This window comes from Triticum aestivum, chromosome 5B, assembly GCF_018294505.1.
Source record: "Triticum aestivum cultivar Chinese Spring chromosome 5B, IWGSC CS RefSeq v2.1, whole genome shotgun sequence".
Taxonomy (NCBI): domain Eukaryota; kingdom Viridiplantae; phylum Streptophyta; class Magnoliopsida; order Poales; family Poaceae; genus Triticum; species Triticum aestivum.
The window spans coordinates 53,569,170-53,589,852 of record NC_057807.1 but is presented as its reverse complement, the minus strand read 5'-3'; positions in this window follow the sequence as shown (position 1 = coordinate 53,589,852).

Sequence of the window (20,683 nt, the reverse complement as noted above, 5' to 3'; positions counted from 1 at the left end):
GGGCATCGTTCAAGAAAGTTTCACCCTTGCCGGGAAGCAAGCAACAGAAAAGCTAAGTTGCCAAAGTTTGAGCAATTAGTTTTAAATTTTTTTAAGTTATCTTCCTCGAACGATCGTGCTTTGTATGGAAAACCTGTGCGCGGAGGAACCAACTCGTAGCTAGTTGCGCCCTTACATTGTTCGAGTCCGCTCAACAACTTAAGTGTGCTGCGGCTAGTTGCAACAAGGTTTCTTGTCGGTGGCGGCACCGTGAGCAGGCTGCTGATGTTCCGCACTCAGCGCTCGCGGCAAGGGTACCAGCACCGACAAGTTCCCTAAAAGCGTAGGGTAAAAACATACAAAGGAGGGAATCAAGTAAAGGAAATAACATTGCAACCACTACCCAAAATAAAGTTTATTACAAGATAAGCTTGTCGCAACTCTAACAGATTGTTTCCTTAACATGGCTAGCAGCGACAAGAAAAGGAGGAAATGGGCGGCCTAATCTACACGACCGCCCTCAACCCTCTTGACCTTATTCACCCTGTCCACAATGGGTGCGACAAGGGCCTGGAGCGCTTCCAGATCAGCATCCGCCGGCAGCTTCCTAAGGATGTTGGTGAGGTGGAGGCCCGGATTGCGGAAGGCCACCTTCACCAACACCTTTTGCAGAACACTGGCGCAGATCGTGCGCGACTCGTCGGCCAGCTGCTTTGGGATCCTTTCCCGGAGTTGCTGGAGGGCCGTCGCCACGCCATTGAAGAACAGAGTGAGCTTGGCGCTGGGTTGGAGGTTCTCGTCGGAGGAGTACCCGAGGCCCTCCACCCCCAGCTGCACCAGCTCCTCGTCGATGACTGCAGCGATGTTCACGAGGCCCTCTGTCCAGAGCTCCACCGTCTCCTTGAAGGTGTTCTGGGTTTCAGCGGCCCTCGTCAGCAGCGCTTCATTGTTCTTGACCTCCTCCTTCAAGGCCACCTCTCGCTCCTTGACGTCGTCCAGCGTCTGGGTCAGCGTGGCCAGCTTCAGCTCGAGATCAGCATTGGAGTCCTTGGCGGCGCTCAACTCCTTGCCCTTCTCGGCGACTTGACCCTGCAGCTCGCCGTGGGCGCGGGCGTCCTTCTCACGCTCACGTTTGAGCACGGCAAGCTCCTTGTCCCTCGCCTTGAGATCGGCCTCCAGCCGTGCCACCTTCGTCTCCAACTCCTTCTTGGAGGCCTCGGCAGCTGCGGCCGTGTCCTTTGCTTCCTTGAGCGCCCCGCCAAGTGTTCGCTCGCGCGCAGCAAGCTCATCCTCGTAGCTGTCGAGGTTGACTTTCCGCTGCGTCAGCTCGCCTTCTCGCACGGACAGATCCTCGGCGGCAAGCCGATGTTGCTCTTCGGCTTCGGCCTTCTCGAGGATGAATGCCTTCCGCACCTCGACGAGCTGCGCCCGCTCCTCTGCAATGGCCCGGAGAGCTTCCTGATTGCGTTCCCGGAGCTCCTCCACGCGCTTCTCAATGTCTGCTCCCGCCTGCGCGACAAGCGCTTCTCGGGACTCCACTTTGGCTTGTCGGGCACGGTAGAGCGACACCAGCTTCCGGAGCAGCCGCTCCTCTTCAGACTCGCTGCTGCTGCTGCTTAGCGCATCGACCAGCGTCAGCCCAGCGGAGGCGAGCACCTCCTCATCAAAAGTCTCTCCTTCAACCGGCGCCCAGGAGCTCGATGCCCAGGGGAGCTTGATGTAGACACCTTCGCCGACCTTCAAGTAGGCATCGGGCCGTGGCTCTTCGGAGCCTGGCGCAACATCAGCGGCGGAGGGATCGGCGGTCGGCGTAGCGCCTTGCGCTCCTGCGGCCTCAGGGTCGTCAGTGCGATCGCCAGATCCCTCGCCAGCTCCTGCGCCAGCAGCCTTGGCGGCCTCTTCGCCGACAAGATCATCGGCACCGGCCTCCTCCTCAGTGGCGGCGGCGTCATCGGTGTTGCCTCGCGCGTCCTCCTTGCCGGCGACCTCAGTCTCCATCGGCTCCATGGCGGATGGATCTAACAACCGGAAGAGGGAGAGAAGTCAAGCAAATATCCAAAAAGAAGATCAGAAGAAAAAGAACCCAAGGGAAGCGTTCAAGCAAGAAGGGTTACCTGTGCTGGGCACTGCCGTCTCGGTCTCCATCACAGGGGGATCGCCGGCGCCGCCCCTTGTCGGAGAACTCTCCCTTGCCGGAGACATCTCCCTTGCCGGGGAATCCTCCCTTGCCGGAGAGCGCTCCCTTGCCGGAGAATCCGCCCTTGGCGGCGTAGTTGAGGCAGATGATGAGTCGGAGGCGGTCTCCGGGCCCTCCTGCTGAAGTTGTTCTGCTCCTACACAAACAAATACTTAGTTGATAGCAAAGAAAAAGCACCCGTGCATGGTCAACAGCGAGAAGAAGATCATATACTTACGCTGGGGGCTGCACTGGGGGCTGCTTCGCGGAGTAGTGGCCGGGTCCGGCAAGGTGGTCTCGGGCGCACCTCCTGCTGTCGCGGCGGGCTCGTCCTCAATGATGGTCACCGGAGCCTTGGCCCTCTTCGCCGCCCTTTGGGCCAGGGTCCTGAAAAGGAAAGAGTCCAGAGTGAATCAGGTCAGATACAAGATAAAAACAACAAGTTGAAGAACTACAAGCACAACAGGAGGATCTTACTCTTCTTCTTCCTCGTCGGAGCTGAGCGCGGAAAGGTCGAAGTTCGGCCAACCCTCGGTGCGGCGAGGCGGAGGAGTAGGATCTCTTGCCCGCTTGGCGGGGGCCGCGGCAGCGGCCCGGGAAGACCCCGCTCCAGTTGCCGCCGCGGCGGGAGGCGCTCCAGCGGCGACAGTACTTGTCGCGGTGGAGCGTGTCGCGCGGCGCCGCGGCTGTTGACCCGGTTGTCGTCCTGCTGCGTCCCCAGCCCTGCAGAGGCGCCTTCTTGGTTGCGCTGGGGGCTGCGCTGTGGGCCCTGCTTGCGGCAAGATGCTCAGGGATGGCGGGCCACTCGCACCCTCGGTGGGCTCGCTCGACTCGGCATCGGGCGCGGCAAGTTCTTCCTCGCCATCCATCCACTGGCGCTCGGCAAGGCTTGCCGCCTCTGCTGCGTCTGCCTCCTCCACGGTGAACCCAAGCTCACCCGCGGCTGCGGCTGCCGCCGCCTCTTCCGCCCTGGTGGCGATGTGCTGCATCTCCTGCTCGGTGGTGTCGCGGGTGAGGAGCCTCTTCTCGTCGGCATGGCCCGCCACCTCCACAAGGCTATCGAAGAACTGCTGCATGACGTCGCCGGCATGTTCTTGCCAAGTTGGAACGATCCCGTGCGAGTCGCACAATGGCATCATTGCGCAGATGCGGTCGTGCGAGGAGTTGTTGCACAAGGGAACGACGCCTGCCGGCAACCTGAACCACTCGGGATGTTGAGGGTCGTGCTTGAACAGCTCCTTGAGTATCCCGTCCAACTCCAAGACGGTGAAATTGAAGTTGAGGCTCGGGCACAGCCTCATGATATCCGCCGGACCCCCGAATTCCCAGGCAGGTCTCCCCCTCGCCTGCAGGGGGCGATGCGGCGGCGAAGGAAATCTGCGCCAACGGCGCCTACAGTCAACCCGGCAAGCCTAAGGCGCAAAATCCGGGTGGTGGTGATCTTCAGCTTGTCGTCATCCGGGGCCAGGGCGCTCCAATCATTGCCGCATACTGTTGGAGCTTGGCGCAGGGCGGTGAATGGCTGCGGGTTCTCCTCGACGATCCAGCACCAGTCGGATCTCCACTCCTCCCATTTGCTGCGGAGCTCCCCCTCCAGATAGGCCTCTTTCTTGCCGGCTCGCGAGATCCAGGCAATCCCGCCGGCAAGGGGCTCCCCTCTCTCAACACGAGGCATAAAGAAGTGGCGGAAAAGAGCAACGTTGGGGTGGACTCCGACAAAGTTTTCGCATAGATGGGCGAAAACTGCCATGGTCAGAACGACGTTGGGGGTGAAGTCAAGGAGATGAAACCCGTAGGTGTTCATGATGTCACAGAAAAATTCGGAGAAGGGCGGGCAGAGCCCACAATAGAAGAACAGAGCGAAGAACGGATACCCATATGGGGCCTTCTTCGAAGCGGCGGCGGAGAGTACCTTGGTGCGCGGATGCGACCGCGTCTTCGTCGACCAGAAGAGATAGTACCACTCCCTCAGCTCCTTCGTGGAGAGCTCGGAGGGGAAAGTGGCCCGCTCCTTCCGTAGCGCCTCGAGCCGCTGCGCCTCGGTCGACTTCACGGCTTTCTCCTTGCCGGCTTTCGGAGCCATGGCGGAGGTGGTGGGGGATATTGATGGCGCCGATGGCGACGGCGGCGACGGGGGGCGGAGCGCTGCTCTCTTTCGGCTTCGGAAGTGGAGGGGAGCGGCGGAGATTTCCGAGATTGAAGCAGCAAATGGCGAAAATGGGGGAACGGCCCCTGTTTCCCCTGCTTATAAAGAGGAGGAGGCGAACGTTACGCTTTTTTCTGAATAAAGAATCACCCACGATCTCTCCCACGACGCCGCGTTCGACGCGTGCTGTTACGGGAGGGCGCGGTGGATACGGAGTTAGATTCGGCATAACCCAGGCCCACGCGTGCCCGTGCCCTGTTTTGGGCCTGGCCCACCAGCGCTCGGCACCGTGTGTGGCCCAGTCCCGGGGGCTCCTGTCGGTGTACTAGAGTAGGGGTACCCTAGTATCCCGAACATGTGCACGGGCAGTCGCAGCACCCCGCGGCAAGGCTTGCCGGGTTTCTGCCAAAGTCCTCCGTTGGTCCCGCTGGAGCCATTCAAGAACAAAGTATTCGAGCCAAGAAGACAGGGCCCCGGCAAGAGGAGCTTGCCGGGAAGAGGCAAAGCCCCAGCAAGAGGAGCTTGCCAGGAAGGCCAACCACGACACCTCAAGAAACTGGCTGCGACGCACCGCGCGTCCCGGCAAGACCCGGCGAGCGACAAGCTTCCGGACGCGACAAGACAACGACCCCGGCAAGGTACTTGCCGGAGGCTAGCTGCCACTCTGTACCCGCGCTCCAGCGCATCCGCCAACGTGTCGCCCTGGGGCCTTCTCAGGGGCGCATGGCGGGAGCCTGTGCGGCTAAGCGGTGCGAGGTGGCAAGCGGAGATGACAAGATGGCCATCGTGGCAAGCCGAGGCGCTCCTAGCGGTCGCTTTTCTGCACTGTTTGGGCGACGCGGACAGGCATTTAATGCCTTTGTCCCCTGTCGTCAAAGTTAGGTAGGATACACTGTACAAAGTAGTTGTACCAACCACATCTTTTACGTTTTTGCCCTCGCCTATGTTGCCACCTGTCGGTGACCCCTTTAGCGTATAAAAGGAGGCCCATGCGCAACATAGAGGGGGTTCGAGACATTCGAAACTAGAGAACGCTCACGCTCTCGAGCAGGAACGATATACAATCACAAAGCAGCAGTAGGAGTTTTATCTCTCTGGAGAGCTCTGAAGCTGGGTAAAATCGCTCGTGTGCCTCGCCTCGATCTGCTCTTCGCGCAATCCTCGCCCCCGCCGGACCGAGAAGGGGCCCTACCCCATAGGTGTTCGTTCCCACGACAGAATACAAGCATGAGTAGGATATAATCTACCATGAACATAAATACCATGAATGCTATGTTGATTTGTTTCAACTGCATGCGTGAACATGTGCCAAGTTGAGTCACTCAATTCATTCAAAGGGGGATACCATCCCATCATACCACATCATAATCATTCTAATAGCATGTTGGCACGCAAAGTAAACCATTATAACTCATAGCTAATCAAGCATGGCACAAGAAACTATAATCTCTAAATGTCATTGCAAATATGTTTACCTCATAATAAACTAAATCAGGAATGATGAACTCATCATATTTACAAAAACAAGAGAGGTCGAGTTCATACCAGCTTCTCTCATCTCAATCAGTCCATCATATATCGTAATTATTGCCTTTCACTTGCACAACCGAACGATGTGTATAATAATAATAGTGCACGTGCATTGGACTAAGCTGGAATCTACAAGCATTCAACTCAAGAAAGAAGAAGAACATGAATATGAGAGCCACTAAACATTTTCAATACGGTCTTCTACTCTCGACCCCCAAAGGAAAGAAAAGAAAACAAAACTATTTACACGGGAAAGCTCCCAACAAGTAAGAAGAAGAACGAGAAATCTTTTTGGGTTTTCATTTTAATTTCTACGACAAGCTTGGAAATTAAACTAACTATTTTTTTGGTTTTTCTTAAGGTTTATCAAACACACAAAAAGAAAACTAGAAAAAGAAATTTAAACTATCATTGATAATACAATGAAAGAGTATGATCACCGACAACTAGATAGTGTGTGAACATGAATGTGAAGTCGGTGAGAAATATGTACTCCCCCAAGCTTAGGCTTTTGGCCTAAGTTGGTCTAATGCCGAGGGTAGCCTGGCTGATATCCGCTGGGGTCGTACTGGGATGCAGCAGCAAATGCCTCCTAAGCTGCGGCATGCTGGCGAGACGCCTCCGCTCTCCCCTCGTGTTCAGCTGCTTCCTCCCTGGTAACAACATATCATCCTTTTGCCTGGTAATCAAAAAGGAGAGGAGCAGGAAGAGTAACATGGACAGCATTGCGTCTGTCATAGATTAGTCAATACTGGAGGAATTGTTCATTCCTCTTAAGAAAATGATGTTGGACCATAGCGTCATAATCTAAATAAGCAGGAGGTAACATCATATCCCCCTCTCGTGGGGCTATTCCAAGATAATTGGCCACACGGGTCGCATAAATTCCTCCAAATAAATCTCCAGCTCTACCATTATTATGCAACCTACGTGCAACTATTGCCCCCAAGTTATAATCTTTATAACCTAACACGGCACTCTTGAGGACACTAAGATCAGGGACACACATATGACATGCTTCGTCTTTACCGTTAACGCATCTACCAATGAAGAGAGCAAAATAATGTATAGCAGGAAAATGAATGCTCCCTATGGTAGCTTGTGCAACGTCCCTAGATTCTCCCACAGTAATACTAGCAAGGAAATCTCTAAATTCAGATTTGTGGGGATCATTAATATTGCCCCACTTTGGAAGTTTGCAAGCAGTTGTAAAATCCTCTAAGTCCATGGTATAAAATGTATCATATATATCAAACAGGACGCTCAAAGAATTACGTGTACATTTATATTTAAACCTTCGTACAAAGGAATCAGTCAATTGATAGTACTGAGGACACTTATTTTGTAAGAAGTCCTCCAGATCGGCATTACGCACATACGCGTCAAATTCCTCCTTAAAACCTACTTCGGCCATAAAATCGTTGGATGGCCACTCACAAGCTCGAACTTCTGCATCCCTCGATAGTTCTTCATCTTGTTCACGTATAGCAATACTTGGTCCTTTCTTTACCGAGGAACTACCTTGGTACATTCTCCTAGACATATTTCTTTTTCTGAAGAATTTCTGAAATTTTAGTAACTTCAAAATAAAAGTGAATAAAACTAAACAAGATTGGTAGCAACTACTCCTACAAGTGCCTAGAGCCTATATCATGCATTAGAATTACTTGGGACCTCATAAATTTAACATGGAAGCTCAAGAACATGGTCACCTATGCAGCAAAAATTTGCAATGAATAAAGCACTAGAACAAAAACTAATTGGACCAATGGAGGAGTCACATACCAAGCAACAATCTCTCAAAGCAGTTTTGTGAATGGAGCTTTGAGCAAGGAGATCGAAAATCGCATCAAAATGAGCTAGAACTCGTGCTTGAGCTGGATGGGGCTTTTTTTGGGAAGAAGATGGAGTGTGTGGGTGCTGGCATAAGTGGAGGGGGGCCACCAGGGGCCCACGAGATAGGAGGGTGCGCCTAGGGGGGTGGGCGCACCCTCCACTCTCGTGGCCTGGTGCTTGCCCCTCCTGCAGTGATTTCAGTGCCTAAAATCCTCAAATATTCTATAAAAATCATACTAAATTTGCAGGGCATTTGGAGCACGTTTATTTTCAGGATATTTTTTATTGCATGGATAGTCTAGAAAACAGGCGGATAATACTATTTTTGCTTTACTTATTCTAAATATCAGAAAGTAAAAAGAGGGTACAGAAGGTTGTGCCTTCTAGTTTCATCCATCTCATGATCATCAAAATGAATCCACTAACAAGGTTGATCAAGTCTTGTTAACAAACTCATTCCGAATAACACGGAACCAGAGAAATTTCGAATAACACTAAGTTACATCAATGGGGATATGAACATCCCCATTAATAAGAATATCATACTTTTTCTTGATATAGGGAGAGGAAATTCAAAACCTCCAATAATGATAGTTGGAACTTTTCCAATAGAATTGATGCTATGAACTTGAGATTGTTTCCTCGGAAAGTGTACCATATGCTCATTACCATTAACATGAAAAGTGACATTGCCTTTCTTGCAATCAATAACAGCCCCTACAGTATTCAAAAAAGGTCTACCAAGGATAATCGACATACTATCGTCCTCGGGAATATCAAGAATAACAAAGTCCGTTAAGATAGTGACATTTGCAACCACAACAGGCACACACTCACAAATACCGACAGGTATAGCAGTTGATTTATCAGCCATTTGCAAAGATATTTCAGTAGGTGTCAACTTATTCAATTCAAGTCTACCATATAAAGAGATAGGCATAACACTAACATCGGCTCCAAGATCACATAAAGCAGTTCTAACATAATTTCTTTTAATGGAGCATGGTATAGTTGGTACCCCCGGATCTCCAACTTTCTTTGGTATTCCACCCTTAAAAGTGTAATTAGCAAGCATGGTGGAAATTTCAGCTTTTGGTATCTTTCTTTTATTTGTAATGATATCCTTCATATATTTAGCATAAGGATTTACTTTAATCATATCAATTACGCGCATACGTAAGAAGATAGCTCTAATCATTTTAGCAAAGCGCTCAAAATCCTCATCATCCTTTGTCTTGGATGGTTTAGGAGGAAAGGGCATGGGTTTCTGAACCCATGGTTCTCTTTCTCTACCGTGCCTCCTAGCAACAAAATCTATCTTATCATAACGTTGATTCTTTGATTGTGGGTTATCAAGATCAACAACAGGTTCAATCTCTACATCATTATTTTTGCTAGGTTGAGCATCAATATGAACATTATCATTAACATTATCACTAGGTTCATGTTCATCACCTGATTGTGTTTCAGCATCAGAGATAGAAATATCATTGGGATTCTCAGGTGTGTCTACAGTAGGTTCACTAGGAGCACGCAAAGTCCTATCGTTTTTCTTTTTCTTCTTTTTAGAAGAACTAGGTGCCTCTAAATTGTTTCTCTGAGAATCTTGCTCGATTCTCTTAGGGTGGCCTTCAGGATACAAAGGTTCCTGAGTCATTCTACCAGTTCTAGTAGCCACTCTAACAACAAAGCCATTTTTATTTTATTTAATTCATCAAGCAAATCATTTTGAGCTTTAAGTACTTGCTCAGCTTGAGTAGCAACCATAGAAGCATATTTGCTAATGAGTTTAAGTTCACCTTTAACTCTAGCCATGTAATCACTCACGCGTCCTATCTCGAAAGCATTATTCTTTAATTCTCTATCAACATAAGCATTAAAGTTTTCTTGCCATAAAGTCATCAAATTCATCTAAGCATCGGCTATGAAATTTAGTAGAGGGGATTTCAACTTTATCATATCTATACAGAGAATTTACCTTTACTACCTATGTCGGGTTATCAAGACAATGTGGTTCTTCAACAGGCGGTATATTAAGACCATGTATTTCTTCAATAGGTGGTAAATTCTTAACATCTTCAGCTTTAATACCTTTTTCTTTCATTGATTTCTTTGCCTCTTGGGTATCTTCAGGATTGAGAAATAAAACACCTCTCTTCTTCGGAGTGGGTTTAGGAATAGGCTCAGGAGTTGGCTCAATTGGTTCAGGAATTGCCGCAGGAATTGGCTCAGGAAGAGTCCAATTATTTTCATTAGTCAACATATTATCCAATAGTAATTCAGCTTCGTCGACTGTTCTTTCCCTGAAAACACAACCAGCACAACTATCCAAGTAGTCCTTGGAAGCATCGGTTAGTCAATTATAAAAGATATCAAGTATTTCATTTTTCTTAAGAGGATGATCAGGCAAAGCATTAAGTAATCGGAGAAGCCTCCCCCAAGCTTGTGGGAGACTCTCTTCTTTAATTTGCACAAAATTATATATTTCTCGCAAGGCAGCTTGTTTCTTATGAGTAGGGAAATATCTAGCAGAGAAGTAATAAATCATATCCTGGGGACTACACACACAACCAGGAGCAAGAGAATTAAACCAAGTCTTAGGATCACCGTTTAATGAGAACAGAAATATCTTAAGGATATAATAATAGTGAGACTTCTCATCATTAGTAAACAAGGTGGCTATATTATTTAACTTGGTAAGATGTGCCACAACGATTTCAGATTCAAGGCCATAAAAAGGATCAGATTCAACTAAAGTAATGATTTCAGGATCAACAGAGAATTCATAATCCTTATCAGTAACACAGATAGGTGAAGTAGCAAAAGCAGGGTCAGGTTTCATTCTAGCATTAAGAGACTACTGCTTCCATTTAGCTAATAATTTCTTAAGATCATATCTATGTTTACAAGCAAAGATAGCTCTTGCAGCTTCCTCTTCCATAACATAACCCTCAGGAATAACAGGTAATTCATAATCATTGGGAGAACTTTCATCATCACTAATATCAATAATAGCATCTTCAATAATTTCGTTCTCTCTAGCCCTAGCAAGTTGTTCATCAGGAAATTCACCTAATGGCAAAGTAGTATCATGCACAGAAGTAGGTTCATCATAAGTATCATGCATAGGAGAAGTGACATCATCAATAACATGCGACATATCAGAATTCATAGAAGTAGCAGATTTTGGTGTCGCAAGCTTACTAATAACAGAAGGAGAATCTAGTGCAGAGCTAGATGGCAGTTCCTTACCTCCCCTCGTAGTTGAGGGCAAAATCTTGGTTCTTTCGTCTTTCAAGTTCCTCATAGTGATCAAAAGATATAAATCCCAAGTGACTCAGAGAATAGAGCTATGCTCCCCAGCAACGGCGCCAGAAATTAGTCTTGATAACCCACAAGTGTAGGGGATCGCAATAGCTTTCGAGGGTAAAGTATTCAACCCAAATTTATTGATTTGACACAAGGGGAGCCAAAGAATATTATTGAGTATTAGCAGTTGAGTTGTCAATTCAACCACACCTGGATAACTTAGTATCTGTAGCAAAGTATTTAGTAGAAAAGTAGTATGATAATAAAGGTAACGGTAGCAGAAGTAATATTTTTGGGTTTTGTAGTGATTGTAACAATAGCAACGGAAAAGTAAATAAGCGAAACACAAGATATGAAAAGTTTGAAGGAAATGTGCCCTAGAGGCAATAATAAAGTTATTATTTATTTCCTTATATCATGATAAATGTTTATTATTCATGCTAGAATTGTATTAATAGGAAACATAATACACTAGATCACTGAAGGCGCGCGTTGTCGTACCCGTCCCTTTTTACAATGGAAAGGTAGGTATTTTATAAATGTGTAAAAGCATGACTACTACCCATATCCAAGCCACATAATAACGCTGGTGGTCAGAATCAGGATATGGCACCTATAATTTCATTGAATCCGTACATATAAAGTACATAGGGACTCAAATATGGAAATGGTAGTGATCATTACTTCTTTCTAAACACGCCACTTCAAAGATAACATTTTAAGGTAAGAGAGCTTTTTTTCTCGTCTAGAAAGGCAAGCCCTTTTGCTGTACTTCCAGGAACGCTTTGGCCTTACCAAAAAAATAACAACTTTAGCATTCTCATACCAGCAGAGAATTAAGGCATCAAACCTGCAATAACTGGACAACAAATGATACAAAGGTATACCGAAGAGACTACACTCGCTCAGAACGAAATGCAAGTAAAACTATTATCTAATGAAGAATATTACCCAATAATGGCAGATGCAAGATCCAAATAAAAACAATCCATTGACTATCTCCCAAGGCCAAACATATTTTCTCTCAAACTAATATTTGAAAGCGCCTCGGGCCCTCACAGTGCCCATGAATAATGATCGAATTGGTAATATAATTGTTATATGGATTATAATCGCTACTGTAGTGGAATAATTAGCAACACAAGTAGCACAAAAAACAAAAATCAAAGGTAAACCTTCTTCTTTTTACTCTCTTTAGCAAAAAATTAAATACACACTAAAAATTGGTTAATGTTGAACGGTGTTACATGATAAAAAAGAACTTGTACCCACCTAGATCTGTGTATGTATATTTGCTCAAATTCAAACTAATGGTCACCAAAGGCAGAAATCTCCCTTACAGACAGAAGTGGGATAGGTAGAACGACAAAAAGTCAAACCAAATTTAATGGAGCAATGATAATAAACAAAACCAAGACCTTAACTGGTAATAACAAAGTACACCATCTCTGCGTGCTTATAATCGAATTCAACCTTAATTTTATTGTATATAACAACAACATGGATGCATCCATGAGTTTTAAATTTACAGTATTACAAAAATGGTTGTCAGTGGCTGTAAATTTTCTTTAGGTCCATCTAATCACGCGAAGCACAAATTCATACTACAAATTAGCATGGGGAGATCCCTCTAAACTTTCAGTAACTAAAATAGTGCAGCGTTTGCTAATTTGGGGGTATCACAGGATAAAGCCATGCATTGGTTGGTGCGACAAAGCGACATGCTAGAAGAAACATTGATCACAAATGTAAAAATAGATAAATAAATCAGCAATGTACTGTGAAAAAAACTATTCAGAATCATGAGAAAATTGTGTTCTTTGGGCCAGACAAAAATGAGTTTAAAGGAGCGATATCCCCTGTGAATAGGAAGAGCTGCCACAAACTTGTTATGTTTACGATTTTTTTCTGGATAGTTGGTGATGCAAGGTAGTAATGAAAATAAATTTGTATACTGAAAGCATGATCCTCTAGTCTGAACAAATCTCTACAAAAGAAAAGAGAAACCAGACCTGATATAAGTCGCAAGAATGGAAGAAAGTTACAACAAGAGTATCTCATATTTATGTACATTGTATTTGTCAGGCAAGATAAACGCACATGATATCATGTCAGATAATTTGACTTGCTACAATATTGGTCTAAATCACATTCACTCCGTGCATCAATAGAGCAAATTATATTTCAGAGCAGCATGTGAGAGAGGTTTTATCCAATAATATTGTGGATGAAAGCAAACAAGAAGGCATGGCAGAATAATGAATCATGATAAAAGAGAGCAGTACCTAGAGGTCTTCGATGTTTGACACAAAGGTCGGCGGAGTCCTTTTGATTGCACAATGACACATCAAGTTGTCCGACTATGAAGTTATCAATGTGAAATTGCTCAGACGGATCCCGTGACATAGGTCACATCAGTTAGGCAACATATCTTTCATGTCAGCACAATGTCAAGAAAAAGAAAGTATATGTTAGTTGAGAGGTTGAGATACATACCTTCCCAATCAGTACTGGCCAATAAGAATAATAACCCTGTCCAGAGAAGAAGATGACACCTTTCTTCAGTAAATTGTGATATCCACCTATTAAAAGGACATATATGTGCTGGTTATAATACAAAAAAACATCATACCAGAAGTTCTAAGAAACCAGTGATAGTTATGAGGACTTGTCATTATCAAAATTCCATCTGTATTAAATTAAGATGTACAAGAAAACATCGACTTATTATAACTGTGGCACACCATCACTCTGAATAGAAAGATGGTTAGTGAACTAACCTTGAGAGCACCTTTGACAACGCAATCAGATCCTCCATCTCTTAATTCAAATGTCTCATATATTCATAAATTCAATGATCCAAATATTAAAACTAAACAGTTCCAATGGATCTTAGATACAATACATCATTTCTTCACTTTATTCTGGGAGAAATTTGGAACTGTCCTTTTACTGATTTTATTATTCCATCTGTACATAATCTTCCTAGATGCACAATCCCTGCAGATTGTCATACTTATTGGTACAGAAACTCGCATCAGTAAATCAAGAGAGTGTAGTTAGCAAGAAAGAGAAAGGAGCATTGGAACGGAGAGGGAGAGCAATATCATTAGACAAAGATAGGGGATATAGAAGAGGGATAGAAACAGATCGGATTACCTTCAAAACTACAAAGTTCTTACAGACGTAGGGTGGTGAATAAGGCAAGGTGAACATGGTGAGGGTGCCGAGGTGTCCCATCGCATCGCATCGGCTGAGTTCTGCGCCAATCTGGACACGCCGCCATCCCACGCGACGTGAAAGGTGAAGGGGCAGCGTCGGCACCAATAAGGAAGAGGGAATGCCGCCGCAGCTCAACCTCCATCGCCGTGGAGGAGGAAGGCTAGCCCGCTAGGTTCGGATGAGGTGAAGAAGGTGGGTTCTGGGCATCCGCATCGCCTAGTGTCAATCACTACCGCCGTCAGCGCGATCCAAGAAGGGTTGAGGCCGCCAACGAGAGAGGAGAGGTCAGGATGGGAGCGAACAATTTACCGTGGAGGGTACTTGGGTTGGGTCGCCTCACGGGGTCGATGCGCACTGACAGCCCAATGGGGTTACCTGGTCTCTTTCTAGCCCACTAAACAATAGTGCTCCGATTTTGTTTTGGGAGCAGCAGCCCAGAAACTGTAGCACAAAGGCACATCCAACGACCAAAAACGCCCACATCGTGAGATCTAACGGCTAAAATAGTTAGGGGCGTGAGAGGGCTGGAAAGGTGTGCGGTTGTAATATATCTAAATGTGTGAATACATAGACAAACATAATGTCACTACTATGCCTCTACTTGACTAGCTCATTAATCAAAGATGGTTGTGTTTCCTAACCATAGACATGAGTTGTCATTTGATTAACGGGATCACATCATTAGGAGAATGATGTGATTGACTTGACCCATTCTGTTAGCTTAGCACTTGATCGTTTAGTATGTTGCTATTGCTTTCTTCATGACTTATACATGTTCCTACAACTATGAGATTATGAAACTCCCGTTTACCGGAGGAACACTTTGTGTGCTCCCAAACGTCACAATGTAACTGGGTGATTATAAAGGAGCTCTACAGGTGTCTCCAAAGGTACATGTTGAGCTGGCGTATTTCGAGATTAGGTTTTGTCACTCCGATTGTCGGAGAGGTATCTCTGGGCCCTCTCGGTAATGAACATCACTATAAGCCTTGCAAGCAATGTAGCTAATGACTTAGTTATGGAATGATGCATTACATAACGAGTAAAGAGACTTGCCGGTAACAATATTGAACTAGGTATTGGGATACCGACAATCAAATCTCGGGCAAGTAACATACCGATGACAAAGGGAACAACATATGTTGTTATGCGGTTTGACCGATAAAGATCTTCATAGAATATGTAGGAGCCAATATGAGCATCCAGGTTCCGCTATTGGTTATTGACCAGAGACGTGTCTCGGTCATGTCTACATAGTTCTCGAACCCGTAGGGTCCGCACGCTTAAAGTTTCAATGACAATTATATTATGAGTTTATGAGTTTTGATGTACTGAAGGTTGTTCGGAGTCCCGGATGTAATCACGGACATGACGAGGAGTCTCAAAATGGCCGAGACATGAACATTGATATATTGGAAGCCTATATTTGGATATTGGAAGTGTTCCGGGTGAAATCGAGATTTTACTGGAGTACCGAGGGGTTACCGGAACCCCCCGGGGGCTTAATGGGCCATAGTGGGCTTTAGTGGAGAAGAGGAAAGGAGGCCAGGGTAGGGCCACGCGCCCCTCCCCCCTAGTCCAAATAGGACAAGGAGAGGGGAGCGACGCCCCCCTTTCCTTCCTCTCTCTCCGTCCTCTTTCCCCCCTTCTCCTAATCCAACAAGGAAGGAAGGGAGTCCTACTCCCGGTGGTAGTAGGACTCCTCCTGGCGCGCCTCCTCCTGGCCGGCCGCCCCCTCCCCCCTTGCTCCTTTATATACGGGGGCAGGGGGGCACCTCTAGACACAACAACAATATATCATTGATCTCTTAGCCGTGTGCGGTGCCCCCCTCCACCATAGTCCTCCTCGATAATATTGTAGCGGTTCTTAGGCGAAGCCCTGCGACGGTAGAACATCATCATCGTCACCACACCGTCATGATGACGGAACTCTCCCTCGACGCTCGGCTGGATCGGAGTTCAAGGGACGTCATCAAGCTGAACGTGTGCTAGAACTTGGAGGTGCCATGCTTTCGGTGCTTGATGGGTCGGGCCGTGAAGACGTATGACTACATCAACCGCGTTGTTCTAACGCTTCCGCTTTCGGCCTATGAGGGTACATGGACAACACTCTCCCCTCTCGTTGCTATGCATCACCATGATCTTGCGTGTGCGTAGGAATTTTTTTGAAATTACTACGTTCCCCAACAGTGGCATTCGAGCCTGGTTTTATGCGTAGATGTTATATGCACGAGTAGAACACAAGTGAGTTGTGAGCGATACAAGTCATACTGCTTACCAGCATGTCATACTTTGGTTCGGCGATATTGTTGAATGAAGCGGCCCGGACTGACATTACGCGTACGCTTACGCGAGACTGGTTCTACCGACGTGCTTTGCACACAGGTGGCTGGCGGGTGTCAGTTTCTCCAACTTTAGTTGAACCGAGTGTGGCTACGCCCGGTCCTTGAGAAGGTTAAAACATCACTAACTTGACGAACTATCGTTGTGGTTTTGATGCGTAGGTAAGAACAGTTCTTGCTTAGCCCATAGCAGCCACGTAAAACTTGCAACAAAAAAGTAGAGGACGTCAAACTTGTTTTTGCAGGGCATGTTGTGATGTGATATGGTCAAGACATGATGCTATATTTTATTGTATGAGATGATCATGTTTTGTAACCGAGTTATCGGCAACTGGCAGGAGCCATATGGTTGTCGCTTTATTGTATGCAATGCAATCGCTCTGTAATTGCCTTCATCACTAAGCGGTAGCGATAGTCGTAGAAGCAATAGGTGGCGAAACGACAACGATGCTATGATGAAGAGCAAGGTGTCGCGCCGGTGACTATGGTGATCATGACGGTGCTTCGGAGATGGAGATCACAAGCACAAGATGATGATGGCCATATCATATCACTTATATTGATTGCATGTGATGTTTATCCTTTATGCATCTTATTTGCTTTGATTGACGGTAGCTTTATAAGATGATCTCTCACTAAATTTCAAGGTATAAGTGTTCTCCGTGAGTATGCACCATTGCGAAAGTTCTTCGTGCTGAGACACCACGTGATGATCGGGCGTGATAGGCTCTATGTTCAAATACAACGGGTGCAAAACAGTTGCACACGCAGAATACTCAGGTTAAACTTGACGAGCATAGCATATACAGATATGGCCTCGGAACACTGAGACCAAAAGGTTGAGCGTGAATCATATAGTAGATATGATCAACATAGTGATGTTCACCATTGAAAACTACTCCATCTCACGTGATGATCGGACATGGTTTAGTTGATTTGGATCACGTGATCACTTAGATGATTAGAGGGATGTCTGTCTAAGTGGGAGTTCTTTAGTAATATTGATTAATTGAACTTAAATTTATCATGAACTTAGTACCTGATAGTATTTTGCTTGTCTATTTTTGTTGTAGATAGATGGCTCGTGATGTTGTTCCGTTGAATTTTAATGCGTTCCTTGAGAAAGCTAAGTTGAAAGATGATGGTAGCAATTACATGGACTGGGTCCGTAACTTGAGGATTATCCTCATTGCTGCACAGAAGAATTACATCCTGGAAGCACCGCTGGGTGCCAGGTCTGCTGCAGATGCAACTTACGATGTTAAGAACGTCTGGCAGAGCAAAGCTGATGACTACTTGATTGTTCAGTGTGCCATGCTTTACGGCTTAGAACCGGGACTTCAACGACGTTTTGAACGTCATGGAGCATATGAGATGTTCCAGGAGTTGAAGTTAATATGTCAAGCAAATGCCCGGATTGAGAGATATGAAGTCTCCAATAAGTTCTATAGCTGCAAGATGGAAGAGAATAGTTCTGTCAGTGAACATATACTCAAAATGTCTGGGTATAATAATCACTCGATTCAATTGGGAGTTAATCTTCCTGAAGATAGTGTCATTGACAGAATTCTTCAATCACTGCCGCCAAGCTACAAGAGCTTCGTGATGAACTATAATATGCAAGGGATGGACAAGACTATTCCCGAGCACTTCGCAATGCTAAAGGCTGCGGAGGTAGAAATCAAGAAGGAGCATCAAGTGTTGATGGTCAATAAGACCACCAGTTTCAAGAAAAAGGGTAAAGGGAAGAAGAAAGGGAACTTCAAGAAGAACTGCAAACAAGTTGCTGCTCAAGAGAAGAAACCCAAATCTGGACCTAAGCCTGAGACTGAGTGCTTCTACTGCAAGCAGACTGGTCACTGGAAGCAGAACTGCCCCAAGTATTTGGCGGATAATAAGGATGGCAAGGTGAACAAAGGTATATGTGATATAAATGTTATTGATGTGTACCTTACTATTGCTCGCAGTAGCACCTGGGTATTTGATACTGGTTCTCTTGCTAATAGTTGCAACTCGAAACAGGGACTACGGATTAAGCGAAGATTGGCTAAGGACGAGGTGACGATGCGCGTGGGAAATGGTTCCAAAGTCGATGTGATCGCGGTCGGCACGCTACCTCTACATCTACCTTCGGGATTAGTTTTAGACCTGAATAATTGTTATTTGGTGCCAGCATTGAGCATGAACATTATATCTGGATCTTGTTTGATGCGAGACGGTTATTCATTTAAATCAAAGAATAATAGTTTTTCTATTTATATGAGTAATATCTTTTATGGTCATGCACCCTTAAAGAGTGGTCTATTTTTATTAAATCTCGATAGTAGTGATACACATATTCATAATGTTGAAGCCAAAAGATGCAGAGTTGTTAATGATAGTGCAACTTGTTTGTGGCACTGTCGTTTAGGTCATATTGGTGTAAAGCGCATGAAGAAACTCCATATTGATGGACTTCTGGAATCACTTGATTATGAATCACTTGGAACTTGCGAACCGTGCCTCATGGGCAAGATGACTAAAACGCCGTTCTCCGGAACTATGGAGCGAGCAACTAATTTGTTGGAAATCATACAAACTGATGTGTGTGGTCCAATGAATATTGAGGTCGCGGCGGGTATCATTATTTTCTCACCTTCACAGATGATTTGAGCAGATATGGGTATATCTACTTAATGAAGCACAAGTTTGGAACATTTGAAAAGTTCAAAGAGTTTCAGAGTGAAGTGGAAAATCATCATAACAAGAAAATAAAGTTTCTATGATCTGATCATGGAGGAGAATATTTGAGTTACGAGTTTGGTTTACATTTGAAACAATGTGTAATAGTTTCGCAACTCACGCCACCCGGAACACCACAACATAATGGTGTGTAACGTCGTAATCGTACTTTACTAGATATGGTGCAATCTATGATGTCTCTTACTGATTTACCGCTATCATTTTGGGGTTATGCTTTAGAGACGGCCGCATTCATGTTAAATAGATCACCATCAAAATCTGTTGAGACGACGCCTTATGAACTGTGGTTTGGCAAGAAACCAAAGTTGTCGTTTCTTAAAGTTTGGGGCTGCGATGCTTATGTGAACAAACTTCAACCAGATAAGCTCGAACCCAAATCGGAGAAATGTGTCTTCATAGGATACCCGAAAGAGACTATTGGGTATACCTTCCATCACAGATATGAAGGCAAGACTTTTGTTGCTAAATTCAGATCCTTTCTAGAGAAGGAGTTTCTCTCGAAAGAAGTGAGTGGGAGGAAAGTAGAACTTGATGAGGTAACTGTACCTGCTCCCTTATTGGAAAATAGTTGATGACAGAAATCGGTTCCTGTGACAACTACACCAATCAGTGAGGAAGCTAATGATATTGATCATGAAACTTCAGAACAAGTTACTACAGAACCTCGTAGGTCAAACAGAGTAAGATCCGCTCCAGAGTGGTACGGTAATCCTATTCTGGAAGTCATGTTACTTGACCATGGCGAACCTATGAACTATGAGGAAGCGATGATGAGCCCAGATTCCGCAAAATGGCTTGAGGCCAAGAAATCTGAGATGGCATCCATGTATGAGAACAAAGTATGGACTCTTGCCCGATGATCGGAAAGCCATCAAGAATAAATGGATCTTCAAGAAGAAGACTGACGCTGATGGTAATGTAACTGTTTACAAAGCTCGACTTGTTGCGAAAGGTTTTCGACAAGTTCAAGGAGTTGACTATGATTAGAATTTCTCACCTGTAGTGATGCTTAAGTCTATCTGAATCATGTTAGCAATTGCCGCATTTTATGATTATGAAATTTGGCAAATGGGTGTCAAAACTGCATTCGTGAATGGATTTCTGGAAGAAGAGTTGTATATGATGCAACCAGAAGGTTTTGTCGATCCAAAAGGTGCTAACAAAGTGTGCAAGCTCCTGCAATCCATTTATGGACTGGTGCAAGCCTCTCGGAGTTGGAATAAATGCTTTGATAGTGTGATCAAAGCATATGGTTTTATACAGACTTTTGGAGAAGCCTGTATTTACAAGAAAGTGAGTGGGAGCTCTGTAGCATTTCTGATATTATATGTAGATGACATATTGTTAATGGGAAATGATATAGAATTTCTGGATAGCATAAAAGGATACTTGAATAAAAGT